General features: G+C 39.7%; 1 protein-coding gene across 16 annotated transcripts in view; it reads right to left on the bottom strand.

Moving 5' to 3' along the window:
• Positions 1-19,822, bottom strand: part of PAM (peptidylglycine alpha-amidating monooxygenase) — a 275,521-nt gene that overhangs the window by 155,653 nt on the left and 100,046 nt on the right. The window lies entirely within an intron of this gene.

Below are 19,822 nucleotides of genomic sequence, written 5' to 3'. Positions count from 1 at the left end.
ACATAGAGAAAGATGTTGAGCACAAAGGCATGTTTATGTTTATGTACCACAGAGCTACAGATCTGAGGAAGAATACCCCCTGCCATGAATGGCACCACAGAAGCAATCGCTGAAGTTCCCAGGATTATTTCAAAGACAACCAAAAGTCTACAGTTAACACGATAAATGAAATACAAATGCCAACTGAATAATTCTGCATCTAATATACAAAGTAATAATTACTTATAACGTATGCCTCCCAAAACGTATTCTTTCCTGAATAAAGTTTGGAAATTTACAATGTAATGCATGTAGAAACAACAGGGAGAATCTCGGCTGGCTTCCAAATGAATTTATCTACGAAGGGTATGATCAAGAACTTAGCATTAATATAAAAAGAGGCCGTGCAGAACTGGTGCAGCATCTCAACATTTTATGAAGAGACTCAACTAGGCTAAAATCTAAAATATGCATGTTTTGATATTACTGTTGTCCTCAACATATTTCAGACTATGTGTCAAGTTTGTAGATTGTGGTGAGAAAGCATTGTTTTCAAATCTATCATTCACAACATAAAAATACCATAAAGATTTCTTAAAGTTTAATTTTAATCACTGATTATAGTTTGGGAAACCTCAAATCCAATGGCCAGATGAGTATCAGTAAACATCAGTAAGATCATATAGAAGTGCTCCACAGTAATACATTAGCCTCTAAACTCTCCTCAGGAAATCACAAGATAGTGAAGCTAATCTAAAAAACAAACAAAAAAACCCAAACTAAAACAAAAAAGCAGAAACTAAAGTTAAACGTAAAGACGTCATGGTCAAAGCTTTCTAGATAAAACATGACAGAATATCCAACCAATCCAAAGATGCTTGGGACTCAGCAGCACCCAAGGACCACTGTTAATTTACATAAGCAATGATATTTTTAAAAGACTAATGATATTTGTTTGAACTTTCTCTTTGGCTTGCTATTGGAACTTTCAGGGGAAAAAAAGAAAGAAAAGAAAAAGAAAAAGAAAAAGGAAAAACAAAACACTTCAGCTTTGTCCCAGACCCTGGGTAAAAGAAAGAACTCCTTAAAGAGGAATAGAAACAACTGGCCTGAAGGCTATGCCAGCAACAAAGTAAAATCCTGTCTGATGAAAATACTTAACATTCCTTGAAGTTCTTGTTTTTTAAGTATATGTGGAGAAAGGGTAATATTTTATTATTTCATGCAGAACAAGATTCAAGGACAGTCTTTCTAATTGGCAGGGAAATTTGGTATTATACAAACACTTGAAAACAAATTTAGTATTGAAATTCTTTAACAGGAACACATCTTAAGTACTAGCCTTTGAAAAAAAATTCCACTTATCTCTGATTGATTTTATTACCTTTGATGTGCCAAAGCACCTACTAAAAGAAAAGTGAACTGAAGTTGTGGATGGAAGCAAAGCTGATATTTGCAGCCATGAACTAAACACAAGGTCTTATAGGAATGAAAGCCAATTAGGCTTCTTGGTACTTGATGCCTTGTAAACAAAATACAAATCATCAGATGAAAAAAAAATCATGTCTAACCATTTCATTTGTTATTTTATAATTCCTGATCATTTTTAAATATATAATATTCAAAACAATTTAGTAGTCTTGTAAACAATTTAGAGCTTGTAAACCAAAGAAAAACTATACCTGGCCTCCTGGCTCCACCATTGACTAGCCTTGTGAAACCACTAAGTACCCAGCCTCTCTTTGATTCAGTTTCCTTATTTGCAAAGTGGAAATAATTCTACCGCTTATCTCATAGGGTCATTACAAGGAATAAATTCATATTCTTAGAAGAGTTTCAGACATATAATAAATATATGCTGTTACTATTGTTGCAACACATATTTACTGAGTACCTCAGACTATCTTAATGCTGGGGATGGTAATAATTGAAACAGATAAAGTCCCCACTCCTTCCAGTGGGGGAAAAACAAATGAAAGTAACTACCAAATATAAATTTCATTTTAAGGAGGTTCTATGAGGTTTCCTACAATGACTTATTATTAAAGTGATTAAAGGGTACATATCCATTCACATAGCAATTTGATTCCAGGGCTTTATTCTTGGCCAAAAATTGAACAAGAGTATAAACATGTTGATAAGGGTATTTACTAACACTGTTTATAATAACAAAGAACTGGGTGTTTATAATAGCAAAGAACTAGAATCATTTAAATGCCCGTCAATGAAAGACTGGTAAAAGAAATTATTTTTTGATACAAAACTTGAATGCTATACATCCCTTTAAAAACGTATTTTTAAAACTGTTCTATATTTTTCTTTCTGCATACTTTTAAAAAATGTTTCAACCATCTCAAACTTACAGAAATGTTGCAAGTGGAGAACTTTTTTCTTTAATTATCTGAGAGTGAACTGCTGGCCTGATGATGCCTCATCACTTCTGAATACTTTAGTGTGTATTTTCTAAAGTACATCCCTCTAAATAACCACAATACAGCCACCAAAATAAAAATATGCAGATTCACACATTACTATCTTCTAATCATCAGTCTCCAAACTTTGCCAACTGTCCCTATAATGTCCCTTATATCAAACGAACCCAGAATCAAGCATTGCATGTAAAATCCTCATGTCTCCAGTCTCTTTCATTGCAGGACAGTTTCTCAGTCTGTCTTTAACTTGTATGACCTTGATTCTATTGAAGACTTCAGGCCAATGTTTGTTCAGAATGCCTCTTGACTAGTGTTTGTTTTCTGTTTCATCAGGACTAGATTTGGGCTGTACATCTCTGGCAGGAATATCTCACTACATCTGTATCAGTGTCCAAACCTGCATATTAAGTTATTCCAAAACTTAGTAGCTGAAAACCATAAACATTATTTGGCATGCTCTATGTGCAGAATGGTGGTTCTCTAATGAGGGTGGTTCTCTAATGAGGGTGCAGTGAAGATGTTGGCAGGACTATAATCATCGGAAGGTTTGACGGGGCTAGAGGATTTGCTTGCGAGGTGACTCACTCACATGGCTGGCAAGTGGCAGTGAGCGGCAGAAACAACACCTCCTCACTATGTGGCCTTCTCTCTAGGACAGCTTGCGTGTCCTTACAATATGGCAGCTGGCTCCCCCACGAGTGAGCAATGTTTCCTAGGACCTAACATCAATATCACATAGTTTCTGTGATATCCTATTGGTTACCCAGGTCAAGGCCACTCAGTGTGGACAGAGATTAGCCCAAGGGCATGAATACTAGGATACGAGGATCATCTTCTTGGAAGCTGGCTACCATAGCATCGTATTAGCTGGTACAACTTTGATTTTGCCTATTACTAATGATACCATTTTGATCATTTGATTAAGGTGGTATATTGCTGACATTTCTACTATATCATTTTTCCCTTTGTAATTAACATCTTTAGGGGGAAAGGTTACTTTTGACATTATAAATACTCTGTTTCTCATCAAACTTTTTTCATTTATTTATTATATCCTAATGGACTCATGTTTTTTATTTTATTCCAAGGGTTTTGATCTGTTACTAACTTTATTTACATTATTTACATTGATACTCCAATTGTCTCAGTTGTGGTTCTTTTTAGCTAGCTTTGGTTCCTTTTCACATGTCTCATCATCTTTTGAGCACTTGCTTGCTTTTTGCTCCCTCTCTCATCTGGCTTCAAAACCCTGCCCTAGGGTTTCCTCTCCGACTTGGCCTTTGCTGACACCCTACCCTGGGCTGCTGACACACACAGATACGCTCTTTATTCTGTTTGGACTGTGACACCCTCTTCCAGGGAACCAGCCCCACCACATTGATGCCCTCCTTATCCGAGGTGGACTCCGTACCCCAGGCCAGGACACTGCTTAAAGCCCTACCTTGCTCCACCTCACATAACAGCTTTAGAACTAAATTGTTAGAAACAGAAAAGAAAGACATTATTTTTTTAAAAGTGAAATTATAAAACAGTATACACATGCATTTAAAAATCGAAATTGTATTTCCAATGGTTTTCTATGGGGACAACTGGGGAAAAGGGAGGACTTTTACTTCCTATCTATACTAGAGATCCGGTGCATGGATTCATGCACATTGAAAGGAAACTAATTAGAAGGTGGCCAGCAGGGCGGGACTGGACACGATGGGCCAGACACACATTGGAGCCAACCTCCCAAGGTCCCTCCCTGGCTGGCTGCACCTGGGGCAGCAACAGGGCTCAAAGGGTATCTGCAGAGTGAATGGGGTCCTTCTGGCAGGTGGTGTCCTTGCTGGCCTGTGGGGATCGGGCCAAAACCAGCAGTCCGACATCCCCCAAGGGGTCCAGGAGTGCTAGAGGGCACTCTGCAAAGTTGCTGTTGCTCAGCAGCTCCTGCGTTGAACATCTGCCCCCTGGTGGTCAGTGTGCATCATACCACTGGCCAGTTGGCTGGTTGCTTAGCCTTTTATATATATAGATGCTTTAGTTCTAAAGACTTTTAAAAGTCTTTTAACTTTCAAAAGCTTATATTATTTTTGTAACCAGAAGAAAATGGGATTTTACACATATATACATATATGTGTACATTTAAAAATATTTTATCAAATGTGACTCTACAGATTTCAATTTACATGTAATGTCTTGTGATGTTTTGAAAAAATAATTATTTTTTTGCTTGGCAAGAACTTTAAAACTAAATTGTATGGTGCTTGTGTAGCTGTAATGCAAGGTTTTTAAGCTCAGCACTAGAAATATTTTGACTGCATAATTCTTTGCTATATAAGACTGTCCTGTGTATTATAGACTGTTTAGCAGATCTCTGAACTCTACCCACTAGCTTCCAGTTGCACTCTCTTCAGCTGTGATAACCAAAAATGTCTCGACCATACTTTGCCAAATGTCTTCTGGAAGGTAAAATCACCCTGGTTGAGTGCCATTGTCGTAATATTGTTCAGAAAGATGAAGCTTAATTTGTAAGTCAAATGTGATGTAATTCCCTTCAAATACATGTAATGAGACATAAATCTCCTAAAATAGTTTGCAAATACGGAACTTCTAAAGAATGAGGGGAAATCATTACAGCAAGTAATATGTATTGATTATATGCCAGGCATTGACTTTGTGCACATTATCTCACCGAGTTCTTATGACTTTTTTTAAATGTTCACCTGAGGATATATTTTTATTGATTCTAGAGAGAGAGGAAGGGAGAGAGGGAGGGAGGGAGGGAGGGAGAGGGAGAGGGAGAGAGAGAGAGAGAAACATCAATGTGAAAGAGAAACATTAATCAGTTGCCTCTCATACATGCCCCAACCACAGATCAAACCCACAACTTAGTTATGTATGTGCCTTGGCCAGCAATCGAACCTGCAACCTGTTTGATATATAGGATGACGCACCAATCAAATGAGCCACCTGGCCAGGGTAGGTTCTTTTGACTTTATTTTCCCATTTTACAGAGGAGGGATTTAAGGTTTAGAAAAATTAGGTAATTTTCTCTGGTTACAATGCAGTAGAGCAAGGATTCAAATACTGGCTTACAGACTCCAGAAGCTATCTTTTCAACTCAGATTCTTCAACACAGAACAGGCTCAGTACATTGACAATGGGTATTTTTATCAAGTACAACAAATGGCAAATCCCCTGAATATGATCATATTGTAAAATAATAATTGTCAATATTTATTAAGCAATTATGACCAAGCACTGTATATGGATATTAGCTCATCTGAATCCTGAAAAAACTGTATGACATTTGTACCATTATCATTCCCATTTTACTGAAGAGGAAAGTGGACACAAAGGGACTTGGTAACTTGCCTAGGGTATATAGCCAGGATATAAATACAGGCAAGCTGATGTCTAATAGTTAATAGTTAAACCCCTTCACTATTTAGCTATAAGTAACTGTCTTTTTTTTTCCATTCACATTATTAGGAAGCATGAACATTTCTTCTACAACCTTATCAACATTACTCATTTAGATAACTCAAAAAGAACAAATTGAAGATCTATGACTAGGGTCTAAATCTAATAAAAAACAAGGTCTAGTTTGGCTTGTAAGAATTGTCCCCAACTCCTCCCCTGATTTTGAATTCTGAGTAAACATTTCAAAATGAAGATTTCACATAAAACCGAGATTTCCAGTGTCTCTTGAAGAGTTGTGAAATCTGGCATCACCAGACCTCCATTTGCATACGGCAACTATTAGCTGAGCAAATGTCCTCCTCCTTCGACAGGGCCAGCCATCTGCGGAGCACCACAGTCCCCACCTCTCCCTATTCGCACCCAGATCCTGAAGCCCAGGGCAGTCATCTGAACTGCCACTCAGCTCTGAGGCACAGCTGTCAGTCTGTTCATTTGTTTTTGTTTATACAGGTGGCCATCTTTCCTCATTAACATTATTAGCTGTACCCTAAAATCATCTGTGCTGTGATTCCAGAGTTATAACCTTCTTAATGTGAGAAGGTCAACCTCAGCATGTCTATAGCATAGAGTTGACCACACTTAGATACACTAAGTTGCTGCTTCTTTTCTCTTAAGGCTCTGTTCATCTTCATTAGCAAGGCACACCAAATGGAATGGCAGCTTCTGCACGTGGATTTGTTTAGACAGCAATTTTTGACCTTTTTCATCTCATGGCGCACATAAACTAATTACTAAAATTCGGTGGCACACCAAAAAAAATACATTTTTTGCCGGTCTGACAAAAAAAAAAAATAGGTATAATTTTTATGCATTCACACGGGACAGTTATTGTTATGTTGGCTGTTCCCATTTGTGTATGTGACAATCTAAGGGAAAGAGATCAGTGCCCCTGACTAAATAGTCAGGTATTGCATTATTTTAAAAATTCTTGGGTCACACGGTTGAAAATCACTGGTTTAGACTCATCCCTTTTAACGTGCAGCCAATTTGAAGTGTCCTTCCCTTGCAAGTCAAATTGGTTGGGTGTCTATTGGAATATATATGTTAAAAAAAAAACCTCAGTGGTAACTGATAGAACAAAGCAGAACTGACTATCCCCATACTTGTAGAGCTGGGTCTTCAGCCTGACACCCCCCCCCCCCCCCCGCCAGGGAGTGACCACAGGAATGCCAGAAATGTCCTAACTCCCCCAACCACCGCCTGAGTGGACCAATAAAGCTCAAGGAACGCAGCTAAGGTCCTAACAAGGCTATACCATAAATTGTTCCCTATGCGTCTCTATTGACCAATCAGGACGTAGTGAGGGATGGCTCAAACCTTAGAATGTGTTGGTCACTTCCTGACCACTGTGCTGTAAGACCCTGAAAGACCCTGACCAAAGTGACCAGTCTCTGTAACCCACGTCACTTAGCTAAGCCCACCCAAATGACTAGCCCTATATAACCTTTGTTCTCCTGGGAATCGCGCTCTCTCTCGGCCGCTTGCCGCTGCATCTGCGAATGTGGCTGACTGGGGGGGGGGCTAAACTAGTTTGAATAAAGACTCTCTGCTTTTGCATCAGAGGAGGCTCCCTGGTGGTTGATTCTTGGGGACCCCGAACTCTGGGCATAACAGTAACATTCAGCATATGATTCTATTGAGAGAAAAAAAAGCAACACACCAACTTGCCAACAGTAACAAATTTTATTTACTTATTTTTGTCTCCATGGTCAGTAAGTAGCAGATGCCCTTTAAATATGTCCATTAGTCATCAAATCACTGAGTCCTATAAATACTTCCATGGGGGGAAAAACAAGAGACATTATTCTTAAATTTCTCAACTTGGGCTAATACAAATGTTACTTCATAACACATGTATCTAAATTCGGTGCTGGCATATGTTAATGTAAGATAGAACAGATCCCTGTGTTCCAATCAGCACAAATCTTTAGTTCTAAGGACTGCACTGGGAAGTTCTCAGGAGACTGGTGCACTGCCCAGGAAATCATTAACCATTACTGATGACATGGGAGAGGGAGAACGGCTCCTTTGTATGCTGCTCATTTGCCCACCGGGTATCTTATTTATTTATAAGCTAAGAACGTCACATGGACTTTAGTTTCAGAAGAAGAGCACAAAGCACTTCTGTAGTTATCACTGCTCCTTTAAAAAGTCTTCTTGAGTGTGTGCATGTGTGTGGGTGTGGCGGGGGGTGGGGGGGGTTGGGTGGTTGAGGGGGGGAGGGAGGAGACAGGCCATTAGCCTTGTCCTGCAGTACTTTAGCAAAGTTTAAGTCCCCAGTGATTTCTGTCCCAACTCATGGATGAGTCAGTGATAAGGGCCTAAACTTATAGGCTATCACCACCACATGCCACTTCAAACCACTTCAAAAATTAAGAAGCTCTTGCTCCTCTTCAGTGAAGTTTTTGAGAAACTAGTTTGAAACTAATACCCAAGACCTGACTAAATTTCAAATGTCTAGGTTGTTGGTTCAATGAAGTCTGAATCGTGGAGTGACCCACTGATTTAGGTACTGAAAGACCTTTTGCATTACCTTTGTAGTGCTTCCTCTGTGGGTCTTTGCATTATTATTTTCTTCTATTTTTAAGAGGAAGTTAGTGTAGAATTAGGGAGGGTGGGAGAGTATTGCATTTAAGTGTAACTTAGTGCCAGGCACTGGGCTTAGATGGATGAGGTCTGAAGGTGGGGATCTGCCTTTCTTGCAGTTAATCAACACATTTTTAATGAGCTGGTCTCTTTTGCAGGAGTTTTTTCCTGTTTATGATTCCACATCCTTGGGCATAGTTATTCCTGAAGCATTTTAATTCATACTTTATTAAATGCCTCTTGGTGACTTCAGAGGCAGGAGCTGTGAACTACACAGGAAACCTGGTTCAGATCCAGAACATGCAATTACAAAATATGTATTCTTTTGCTTGATAAGTAGAAACCCTACAGGAAATGTCTACATTTTCACTCAAAAATAACACTGAACTTTATTTTTCCTTGTGCTACTCACACAGAACTATTTCCTCCCATAGAAGAATCATATTTTCAAGTGATATTTACTAATATGTTTCCCATTTCAAATATTCAAATCCTTATAATAAAATGCCCATAAACAAACCCCTTTCTATTGTAAAAGTTTTGCTATCCTTTAAGTCTCTTAGCTGTATAATTATAGAACTTAAAGTGAAATCTACAATAATATAAGACTATCATATAATTGAAAAACTTATGGGAATTTTTCCTTAAGATCATAAAAAAACTGTCAAAACATTCTCTTCCTATCTAATAAAAGAGAAACATGGTAATTAGTGTACGACCGCTAACCTTCCCATTGGCTAATCAGGGCGATATGCAAATTAACTGCCAGCCAAGATGGCGACCCGCAGCCAGGCAGCTTGAAACTAACATGAGGCTTGCTTGCTTCAGTGACGGAGGACTCCAACGTTCCCCGCCTGCCTTGCCGGCCTCTGAGCCTGCAATTTGAAACATTGTAACAAATATAGAAGCTAAACAAAACCCCAGAAACCTGCTTTCAGCGAGCCGGGATCTCAGAGCTGGAGTTATACATTGTTTCGATTATAGAACCCAAACAAGCCAGATACCTGCTTTCAGCAGCAGAGGCCCCACCCTGAAGGGTGTGTGACCAGCTGCACACAGCCATCATCCCCTCACCCAGGCTGGCCAGGCACCCCAGTGGGGACCTCCACCCTGATCCAGGACACCTTCAGGGCAAAACAGCCAGCCCCACCCATGCACCAGGCCTCTATCCTATATAGTAAAAGGGTAATATGCCTCCCAGCACCGGGATCAGCGGAGCCACGAGGCCTCCCAGCACCGGGATCAGCGGAGCCAAGAGGCCTCCTGGCACCGGGATCAGCGTGACAGGGGGCAGCGCCCAAACCCCCTGATCGCCCTGCGGCTCTGTGTGTGACAGGGGGCGGGGCCACAACCTCCCTATCCGCCCTGCTCTGTTCGTGACAGGGGAAGGCACCCCAACCTCTTGATCAGCCCTGCTCTGTGCCTGATACGGGGGGAGCTCCCCAACCCCCTGATCGCCCTGTGGCTCTGTGTGTGACAGGGTGCGGTGCCCCAACCCCCTGATCAGCCCTGCTGTGTGTGTGACAAGGTGCGGCGCCACCCCCCCCCCCCCCAAGGGGCCTGCTCTGTGTGTGATGGGGTAGAGCCATAACCTCCCCATTGGCCCTGCCCTGAGTGTGACAGTGGCGGCGCCCCAACCCCCTGATCAGCCCTGCTCTGTGGGTGATAGAGGGCGGCGCCCCAACCCCCAGATCCGCCCTGCTCTGTGTGTGACGGGGCGGTGCCCCAACTCCCCTATGGGCCCTGCTCTGTGCGTGAGAGGGGGGAGCTCCCCAACCCCCTGATGGGCCCTGCTCTGTGCATGACAGGGGGGAGCTCCCCAACCCCCCTGATGGGCCCTGCTCTGTGCGTGACAGGGTAAGAAGCCCCAATCCCCCTGATGGGCCCTGCTCTGTGTGTGACAGGGGGTGGCACCGCAACCTCCCCATCGACCCTGCCTTGAGTGTGACAGGGGGCGGTGCCCCAACCCCCCAATCGGCCCTACCCCGAGTGACTGAGGGTGGCATCGCAACCTCCTGATCCGCCCTGCTCTGTGCATGACAGGGGGCAGCGCCCCAACTCCCCAATCAGCCTTGCTCTGAGCCCGACCAGGGGCTGCACCTAGGGATTGGGCCTGCCCTCTGCCACCCGGGAGCAGGCCTAAGCCAGCAGGTCGTTATCTCCCGAGGGGTCCCAGACTGCGAGAGGGCACAGGCCAGGCTGAGGGACCCCCCCTTCCCCCCCGAGAGCACAAATTTTTGTGCACTGGGCCTCTAGTATTTATATAATTCTGCTCAATTGAGTTTACAGAAACATAGAGGGATCCTACGTAATATACACTACACATTGCCCCCTCATTCCGTCTCAACTATATCATGTCAAAGCCATTAACAAAGCAACACCGTTGCATAAAAACACTTTAATGTCGTTTATTTTAGGGTACAGAAGCTACAATAAAATTTAACTTAATTATAAAAAGACAATTGAATGTTTAAGTATGTAATTCCCAATTGAAAGCACAATATGCTGAAGTCGTTTATATTCAGATATTTTAATTTCTAGTCTATAGTAATAAGAGTTTTCTTTGATTGGTGTCCCCAAACTCCCCATGAACTGTCAATGAAGAGCTTCATAATTTTCCTCTGGCTGAAGATCAAAGCATTCTTATGTTTGCTGAAGTCTTTGATACTGGTGCACAAATAGGTGGTGAGTTTATTTCATTGCTACTAAACTGTTTCTTGCTGTCCAGAGTTTAGGAAGAAGTGGTTTATTTTAACAAAGTACTTACCGACTGGCTTGCTCTTCCCCAATTTTTAATTTTCTTTACAAGGTACCCTATAGTGCAGCAGTTCTCAACCTGTGGTTCGCGACCCCTTTGGGGGTCGAAAGACCCTTTCACAGCGGTCGCCTAAGACCATCAGAAAACACATATATAATTACATATTGTTTTTGTGATTAATCACTATGCTTTAATTATGTTCAATTTGTAACAATGAAAATACATCCTGCATATCAGATACTTACATTACGATTCGTAATAGTAGCAAAATTATAGTTATGAAGTAGCAACGAAAATAATTTTATGGTTGGGGGTCACCACAGCATGAGGAACTGTATGAAAGGGTCGCGGCATTAGGAAGGTTGAGAACCACTGCTATAGTGATTTGTGCTAGACCCTGGAACTGAAAGCGAGAGCTGAGGAAACCATGAGAGCCATGATCCTGCAGGCTGGAGGACACACTGGGCTCAGCCCAGGGGTATCACTGCCTGGCTGACTTTATTTGCCTTCTCTCTCCATTTTTGAAGTTATATGCCCTCACCTTGAGTTCTAGCATAACTAAAAGTTGAGTTTTTAAGTCACAGAAAAATGTGAAATAGCCCGATTGTTTTTGCCAATTTTAACCAAGATAAGGAGGCCCACAGGCAGTACAGTATGAAGAATTGACTCCTATCTTTGAAGTATGAAAATCCTTTTTAAAAATCATACAACTTCATGTTCCTTTACACTGTATACGAAAATGAAAATGATATTTAATATTACTGAGTATTTGCTATATGTCAGGCAGCATTTTAAATATTTTGTGTATTATTTCTTTTAATTCTCACAATATCCTATGAGCAATAATACTATCCCCACTTTACAGATGAGAAAACAGAGGCACAGAGAGGTTAAGACACTTGCTTGACATTGGCTGATTTTAGCAGTAGGAGCTATTAACCTCCAAGTTATACTTGATGGAAGCTATACATCTAATGCATGTTTATTAAAAAATATGTAAAGGATAAATACTATTATTGATTCAGTAACACTTTAAATGAATCTACACTTTATTCCATATGTAACTGAAATCAATAGTATACATAACTGCAAGGCATGTTTCCCATCACACAATGCCCACTTTCTGCCAGTGACTCGGGCTCCACATCAAATCTCCCTCCTCCAGCTCATTCTGAGCCAAGAGGCGGTGTAACGTGGAGTGCAGACTTGCACTTGAAACCAGAAATCATGGTTCTAAGTCTCATTACAGTATTCACTTGACATTTCTGAGTTTTGGTTTCCTCCTGTATAATCAGGGGATATTGATAAATGCACTACCGTGGGGCTAGCATGAGAAACAAAATAATCTGAGGAGATATAAATTCTTGTTAGGGTTTCCTATTCCGCTTTCTTGCAGCCTCATAAAAACTTCATTTCTTTAACATGACCTTTTCTCCTTTCATTCCTTTTGCTTCCAACTGGCCTGATGCAGCACCCAGACTGACCTGTCTCCTTCTGCCTTGCACATCCACCTCTTTAATCATTAAGCCCTCAGGACAATGAGGTTCTGATCAGCATCAAATAATCTTAGGAACAAAACCTGTCTGTAGACCCCGGCGGCAAAGTTTAGGTCAAACTAAAGATAACATCCAGGCCCAGAAAAGCTTAGACAGGAGACAAGTAACACCATGGCTGACATTAGGAGCAGATGCGCTGATCAACTACTCCATCCTAGCACCTAACAATCAGTAGAGAGCAGGACCCTGACCATGACCCTAACTCCCTTAATCACCATGAATAATTCTTTTTTCCCCTGGAAGCCATCAGGGAGCCAGGTCTTTAAGCGTGAGCTCACCTGTGACTCCAGAAGTGAGCCACTTCCTAAAACGTATCCCTGTTCATGTCTTACTGGGCTTTGATGCATGCAGGCAAACAGATCCCTTTTTTCCATTGACATTATCAATAGATACATTTTAACATATTTCTTTTATTTTTGTGATTTTTCACTGCTCATTCTTATATCTCACCTTTGAGTAGTTTCAGAGTACCACAACATCTGCAGATGGCAGACACTGAATTACTGAGTAGCTGGGGGGGAGGGGGGAGGGATGGGGACACAGGACTAAAAGATCCAAATTTAAACACTCTTCCTAATGCTAAAAATAAGAGCAAAAACAGTAACTCCATCATTCAGCAAAAATGTAAATAAAATCTTAACCTAAGTCATTTGAGATGTGCTCTAGTAATTGTGAAAAACAATTTATATTTCAAGAAAATTACCAGTGTTATGTCTAGATTATTAGGGAACATTATTAGGGAATTTATTGGATACTGGCACTGACAGGTAACGATGTCCTGGCCTCAAATTCATTTGCATGACTTAAACTATAAAGAAGCAGGCTTGTGGAACCAACTGCACAAAAAACATCAGTGGTGGAGGTAAATAACATGCATTTACTATCCCAAAACCAGTTAGATATTTTCTAGGAACAAATAAATATAAAATGGTAGAGCCAACTAGGTATCTGGGATTTAAATGGGACGAACAGATTCTTTTTAGTAATACCTGCCTATTTCTTTATAGGAATACTAACATAAAAATGTAACATAATTGCTAAAACCTTTTAAAATTGAAATGTGCTATGTGACTACTAAGTATTACACAAGTACTGAATGCTATATGAGTAATGAGAGTTTATAACTATTTACTTGATTCTATTTAATTGAATATTTATTCCTAAATAGAGGAATTATGTGAATTACCTGCTGGAAGAAATGGAAGTTTTCTCAGCTTTTCAAATGCAATTTTAAAAGGCCATATATATGTACAATTTTTTTTAAATGTTTCCCATGATAATGAGTTTCTATTATCTTAAGGTTAACTCTCTTTCAAATGTGAAGAAATCATGCAGATAAAAAAAACTTAGATCCTACCACTAACTCAAGACAATGTGTAAAACTGATAAAGCAAACAATTTCCTTTCATTCCAGTAATTCCACCAAAGCCTGTTATCTCTTTTTAAATGGCATATTCCTAAAGACTGCATAAAAATAGAAAAAAATAGGAACTTAAGCTATTATTTATACTACCAGAGGCCCAATGCAGGAAATTGGTGTGGGGGGGAGGGGAGAGGGAGAAGGGGTCACCCAGCCTGTGCCCTCTTGCTTGCAGTCCAGGAGCCCTAACGGGATGTCTGACTGCCATGAGCCCGGCTTCTGGCTGAACGGTGCTTCCCCTGTGGGAGTGCACTGACCACCAGGGGCAGCTCCTGCATTGAGTGTCTGCCCTCTGGTGGTCAGTGTGTGTCATAGCAGCTGGTCGTTCCGCCATTGGGCCAAAACGGCTGGCTGACAGCGCCCAAGGGGTCCTAGATTGCAAGAGGTCACAGGCCAGACCGAGGAACCCCACAGGTGCACAATCGGGGCTGGGAAGGGATGCGGAGGTTGACCAGCTGGGGAGGGGCTGTCGGAAGGCTCCAGGGCATGTCTGGCATGTCTTGCTAAGTCCCGATCGGCCGGACACCAGCAGCAAGCTAATCTACTGGTTGGAACGTCTGACCCCTGGTGGTCAGTGCACGTCATAGTGAGTGGTTGAGCGGCCTTAACATATCATTAGCATATTACACTTTGATTGGTTGAACAGCTGACCGGCCGACAGGACACTTAGCATTATTAGGCTTTTATTATATAGTATAAGATTAATAAGGGTACAATAGTTATAGGTTAAGAGTGATCATATTTATTGTTACTTTAAAATACATTAAGGACATAGTTAAATTCTTTAAAATTGACAAAATAAAACTATAAAATAATCAATGGATCTCATAATCAGCCCTGAGGTATATCAAAATATACTTAAAAGAAAATGAACATTTTATCTTTCAATATGATTTTCAGAAAAATTTATGTCTCTATCAATGCATTCAAAATTGATGGCCCATGCTTGACCGGCAGGTCACTTCCACTATCATAATGGCCAGCAAATGACCGCTTTGTTAATTCAGGCTGGATACCAACTGGGAAGGCAACTTCTAGATTGGTGATGCTGGTATATATCTAGGAAAATACTGTACCCATACTGCTCTTTATGCAGGGTAGAATTTGTATTTTATTTCATGTTATCTTCCTCTATGATTAAAGAAAAGATAAACTGAATGGCAGGAATCAAAGAATAATATTGTTAAATATGAGTGGTTAATTCAAATATAATATACTTTAATTATTCTGTCAATTAGGTTAAGGTAAAGAAAAAAAGTGAAATTTATTCTTCCATAGATAATAACATAGCACTAATGTGCTATCTTTGTGTTGAACTGAAGGCCACAGAGTTGTTTTAAGATACTAAAAAATACTATTAATTGTTTCATTCTAAGCAAAATTAACATTGTGGATGGCCTACTTCATTTCTCGTTCCTGACACGTGGTAATTGTCTCCTTATCTTTTCATAAAATATCGAAAATTTTATTGCTATCAAAAGAGGTCAACATCTTTTATCACTAAGTTTTATCTTAAGCAAATGCTATTTTTAAAGTCAGAAAAATTAATGGATTACGCAGTATTAATTTGCCTAAAAGAAAATAAAACTGATATTTTCTCTTTCATTTTGATATTTAAATCATTATTGGTATTACACTGTAATGAGATAAAGGTTCATTAAGCCTTTGTTATGTAAAAACAAAACACACTAGAGGGGAAATTCTTTACTGAGTTACAATTACCCTCCAAGGATATAGCAATTAATTATTCAACATGTTCCAATACAAAATCAAAATACTACATATGCACACACCTAAGGATTTCATCCACTCCTGAAACTCTCTGAATTTTTCTCCTAAGAACATTAATAAAATTATATATCATTTTAGAAACAGAAAATACACTTTTAAAAATGATTTTTAAAATCAAAGCAGTATATATACACAGTTAAAAGTCAAATAGTACTAAAATCTTACAATGAAATAGCAGTCCTCTGCCCAAATACCCCAATTCCTACCCCTCAGCAGCAATCTCTGCTACCCTTTTAGCAGACTGTTCTGGCATTTACCTTTATTTTTCCAAATATGTTGATGTTTCAACTTACAGATTCACAGTTCTATTCATTATCTATTGACTTCTTACTTTGGAAGATGAGAATATAACTCTCTTGTACTCCATCCCTCCCCCCTCCCCGTGCCCCTTCCCATCCTACCCGCTTTCCAATAGACATCTCACAATTTTTAGTAAAACCTATATTTAAATTATTAAAATTATATACATACTGTTTTCCATTGAGCCAAGTAGGTATACTATGATTGTTACATTTCGTGTACTTTTTTTTTTTTTTTTTTTTTGCTGTAATTCAGGAAATACAGCATGGTTCCTGAGCCATGTTTGAATAACTTTATTTTAACTTCATCCTTCATTGTATTTGGCTATATATAGATTTACAAGATAAAAATTATTTCTTCTAAGAACTTTAAAGGTATTACTCCTCTATATTATTTCTTATATAGTCAGATGCCATTCTGATTTTTCATAATTTATCTGTGATCTTTCTCAATATCTCTCCTCCTTCACTCTCACTCTGGAAGTTCTTAAGATTTTCTCTTATTCTCCTGTTCTAAATGTTTACTGATATGATTCTTTTCTCATTCATTCTCCTCGGCATCTCATTTTTCTAGCTATGCTGTTTAAGGTGCAGGTTTATGAACTACTCTATTGATAAATATTCTTATGTCTTTCCTTGATAATTTCTTTTCTTCAATTACCTCTGTTATTTCTTTTTTTAGAACTCCTATATTTGGAGTTCTTTCTAGCATCTCTCTGTTTTGTTTTCATCCTTTAGATATTTCCTCAACTTCACCTTTCTACTCTTTTTTTCTAGTTTCAGCTCTTTCTATTTTCTATTCCTTTCTACATTGTTTGTTCCAGCTGAATTCCTTTTTCTTCCTCCCCACTCCCTTTTGAGTCATCCCTTTCAAGTCAGATACCTCCCTAAGTCCTCTTTCACCCCAGAGCTTTTCAATTAACTAGAGAGGAAGCCACCGCTCTCCTGAGCCAGTGACATGTGCTGCCAATGTTCTGATAGCAAGGCAGGGAGAGGAGGCCAAAGTGGGCTCACACTCATCCCTGGGTTTAGCCCCATGCTGCATCCCTACTTCCCATGATACTGCTACCAGCAGGGCTCAAAGCTTCTGTGTTGTTTTTGAGGCCAATCAGCTTGTTTCGCATGGGTCTTGCCTCTCAGGGCACATAGTTGAAGAAGCTACTACTATTAGTAAATCTGTTATTAGTCCTCTACTTTCCAAATATGTATTAATTTCTTACTTGGCTGTGGAATTTCTCCTATGCTTTTTATCTTTGCAGGTTTATAACTTTTAAAATTTCTTTTCCAACCATTTTAGAGGTAAAGGAGATAAAAATCATGTATGCAATCTGCCCAGTTGAACGTGAAGTCCCAGAAGTACAATTTTAAAGGAGATTACCTGGAGATTGTTTAGTTCATTCCCTCATTTAATAGGCTGAGGAAAGAAACAAAGGTAGGTTAAGTGCTCTCTCAAAGTTCCTTCTCTACGTTCAGAACAGAGCCAGGGACAAAATGTATCCTGTTTCTTTGTCCAGACTTCCTTCAACGCCCAATATAATGTCTTCATAAGGAAAGCATTTCGTTGACCTTCTAGATGAAGAATAAACAATATATCACTGAACCTTTCATAAATTACGTAATTTAAAGAGAAAACTAATAACAAGGGGAGCGTACATTGAGTGCTGTATGTAAAACATGATACGCACCCAGATGTTGAGAGAAGGGGAGATCCCTGAGGGTAGGACAATTTCCAAAGGCTCTGGGAAGCAGCTGAAATTTGCATTTGATCTTGTGACAGGAACTCCAGGTAAAGGGTAAACAAGGGCAGTGTTTTGGCAGAAGGCTTATGTCGGGAGTAGTAAGGGAATGGGTGCTCCACAGGCTTTCATCGAGGCCACGTCCACGGAAGGTAGGCTCCACTCCTACAACACGTCCCTTTCCCATCCTGCATTCTGACAAGCACCCAGGACACACTAACCACCAGGATCACTGTTTGCTCTGCTGGACTCTCCATCTGTACCAGACAATAGGATTTTAGTGATTCCGTCATTTGTATTGTGAAATCAATGGGTAATTTAGTAGTTATATATCTGATGGGTGTTTTCAAACTACGTACCCTGCCACAGCTTCAATAGTTCTCTCATGACTCTGTGTTTAAGGACTCAAACAGTAATTATAGGACAAAAATATGGCTAAGTGGGCCAGGTCAAAGGTACAATCTTAAAAATACAACTGAAAAACACCAAAAACATCCAAAATTTTCTATGTATCTTTCTTCCTATGTCACATTTCAAAAGAAATCCGAGAGCATGAAGAAACAGTTCTCAATAACCAATGCCATGGAATATACCACCTTGCAGACGTACAGAGTCACTATTTTGCATAGCTTTATTCATTTTCCATACAATATTTTTGTTCCCAGAAGGTAGGAAGCTATCCTATTAATTGAATGACAGTAGGTACATTTGGATATTTGTCCGTCTAAAATGTTAAAAAACAAATCAACATAAATCCCAATGTAACTTATGATAGCCAATAAATACAGAAGGGACAGAAAATTAACAAAAGACTTAATTAGAAGCTAATTTACTTATAACTGAATGCAATAATTGTTTTCTGGAAAATATTGTGTACGTTAATGACTTTCATTTTATAAAAACGTGTTTAGATGTCTATCCCAAACTGAAACTATTTTAAGAAAACTGTTTCCTAAACTAAATGGCTAAAAATAGAACCGAAAAGAATATTCTCATTCATAAAAGTGCTAAATGTCTTTACTGTGGCATCTATACCATTAATAAGTTGCACAAACAGCAATAATTTTCACAAAAGCTTACAGTGCTAATTCTCAGCTTTGGGATTTTGGAAGATATACATTTGTGCTCAAGAACAATGCCTGTAACATTTAATAAAGGCCTTTCTCTTTCTGCCCTCTTAAAATTCCTGCTGCTAGCTATTACTAGGCCTAATTTTCTTGACTATTTCAGTTGTTGCATACTTCCACACGGAGTAACTGGCTTTTAGATACATTGCCAAAATCTTTAGACATGGTTTTCCTGTACTACAAATGCCATGTGTACAAAGAGGGTGCTTGGCAAAATAAATAAGCAATAGACCAGGAACAAAACCATCAGTACAATAATCTAGTATGTTGGGATAGTATGTTAATCTCAACAGTAATAAACTGGTTGTTGGCCAACTGTGGCTGACTAATTCAATTACATGCCTGATGATAATGAAGTCAAAAGGATATATCCTTACTCCTGCCCTCTCCTTCACCTTCTGTGCCAATGTTCTGCCTTCAAAACATACATATGCACATAATGTGGACCTGTTAAATTTACCATGGCTAGTGCCTATAAGTCTAAACACCACCAAAATATGAGCTCTGGCCCACAAAAGGATTTTAACAGGAGCATGTGCCCAGATCAGACAGTGATCAATCAATCACCACTTCTAGAAAAACACAGTGGTGCACATGTATTGTGCATCACCAGCTACCAAATGTGTATACCAGGGGTCCTAAAACTATGGCCCGCGGGCCACATGCAAAT

Source organism: Myotis myotis, unplaced genomic scaffold (assembly GCF_014108235.1).
Source record: "Myotis myotis isolate mMyoMyo1 unplaced genomic scaffold, mMyoMyo1.p scaffold_m19_p_5, whole genome shotgun sequence".
NCBI lineage: Eukaryota > Metazoa > Chordata > Mammalia > Chiroptera > Vespertilionidae > Myotis > Myotis myotis.
Note: the sequence above shows the minus strand (reverse complement) of the source record. Positions and strands in the feature narration are given on the sequence as shown.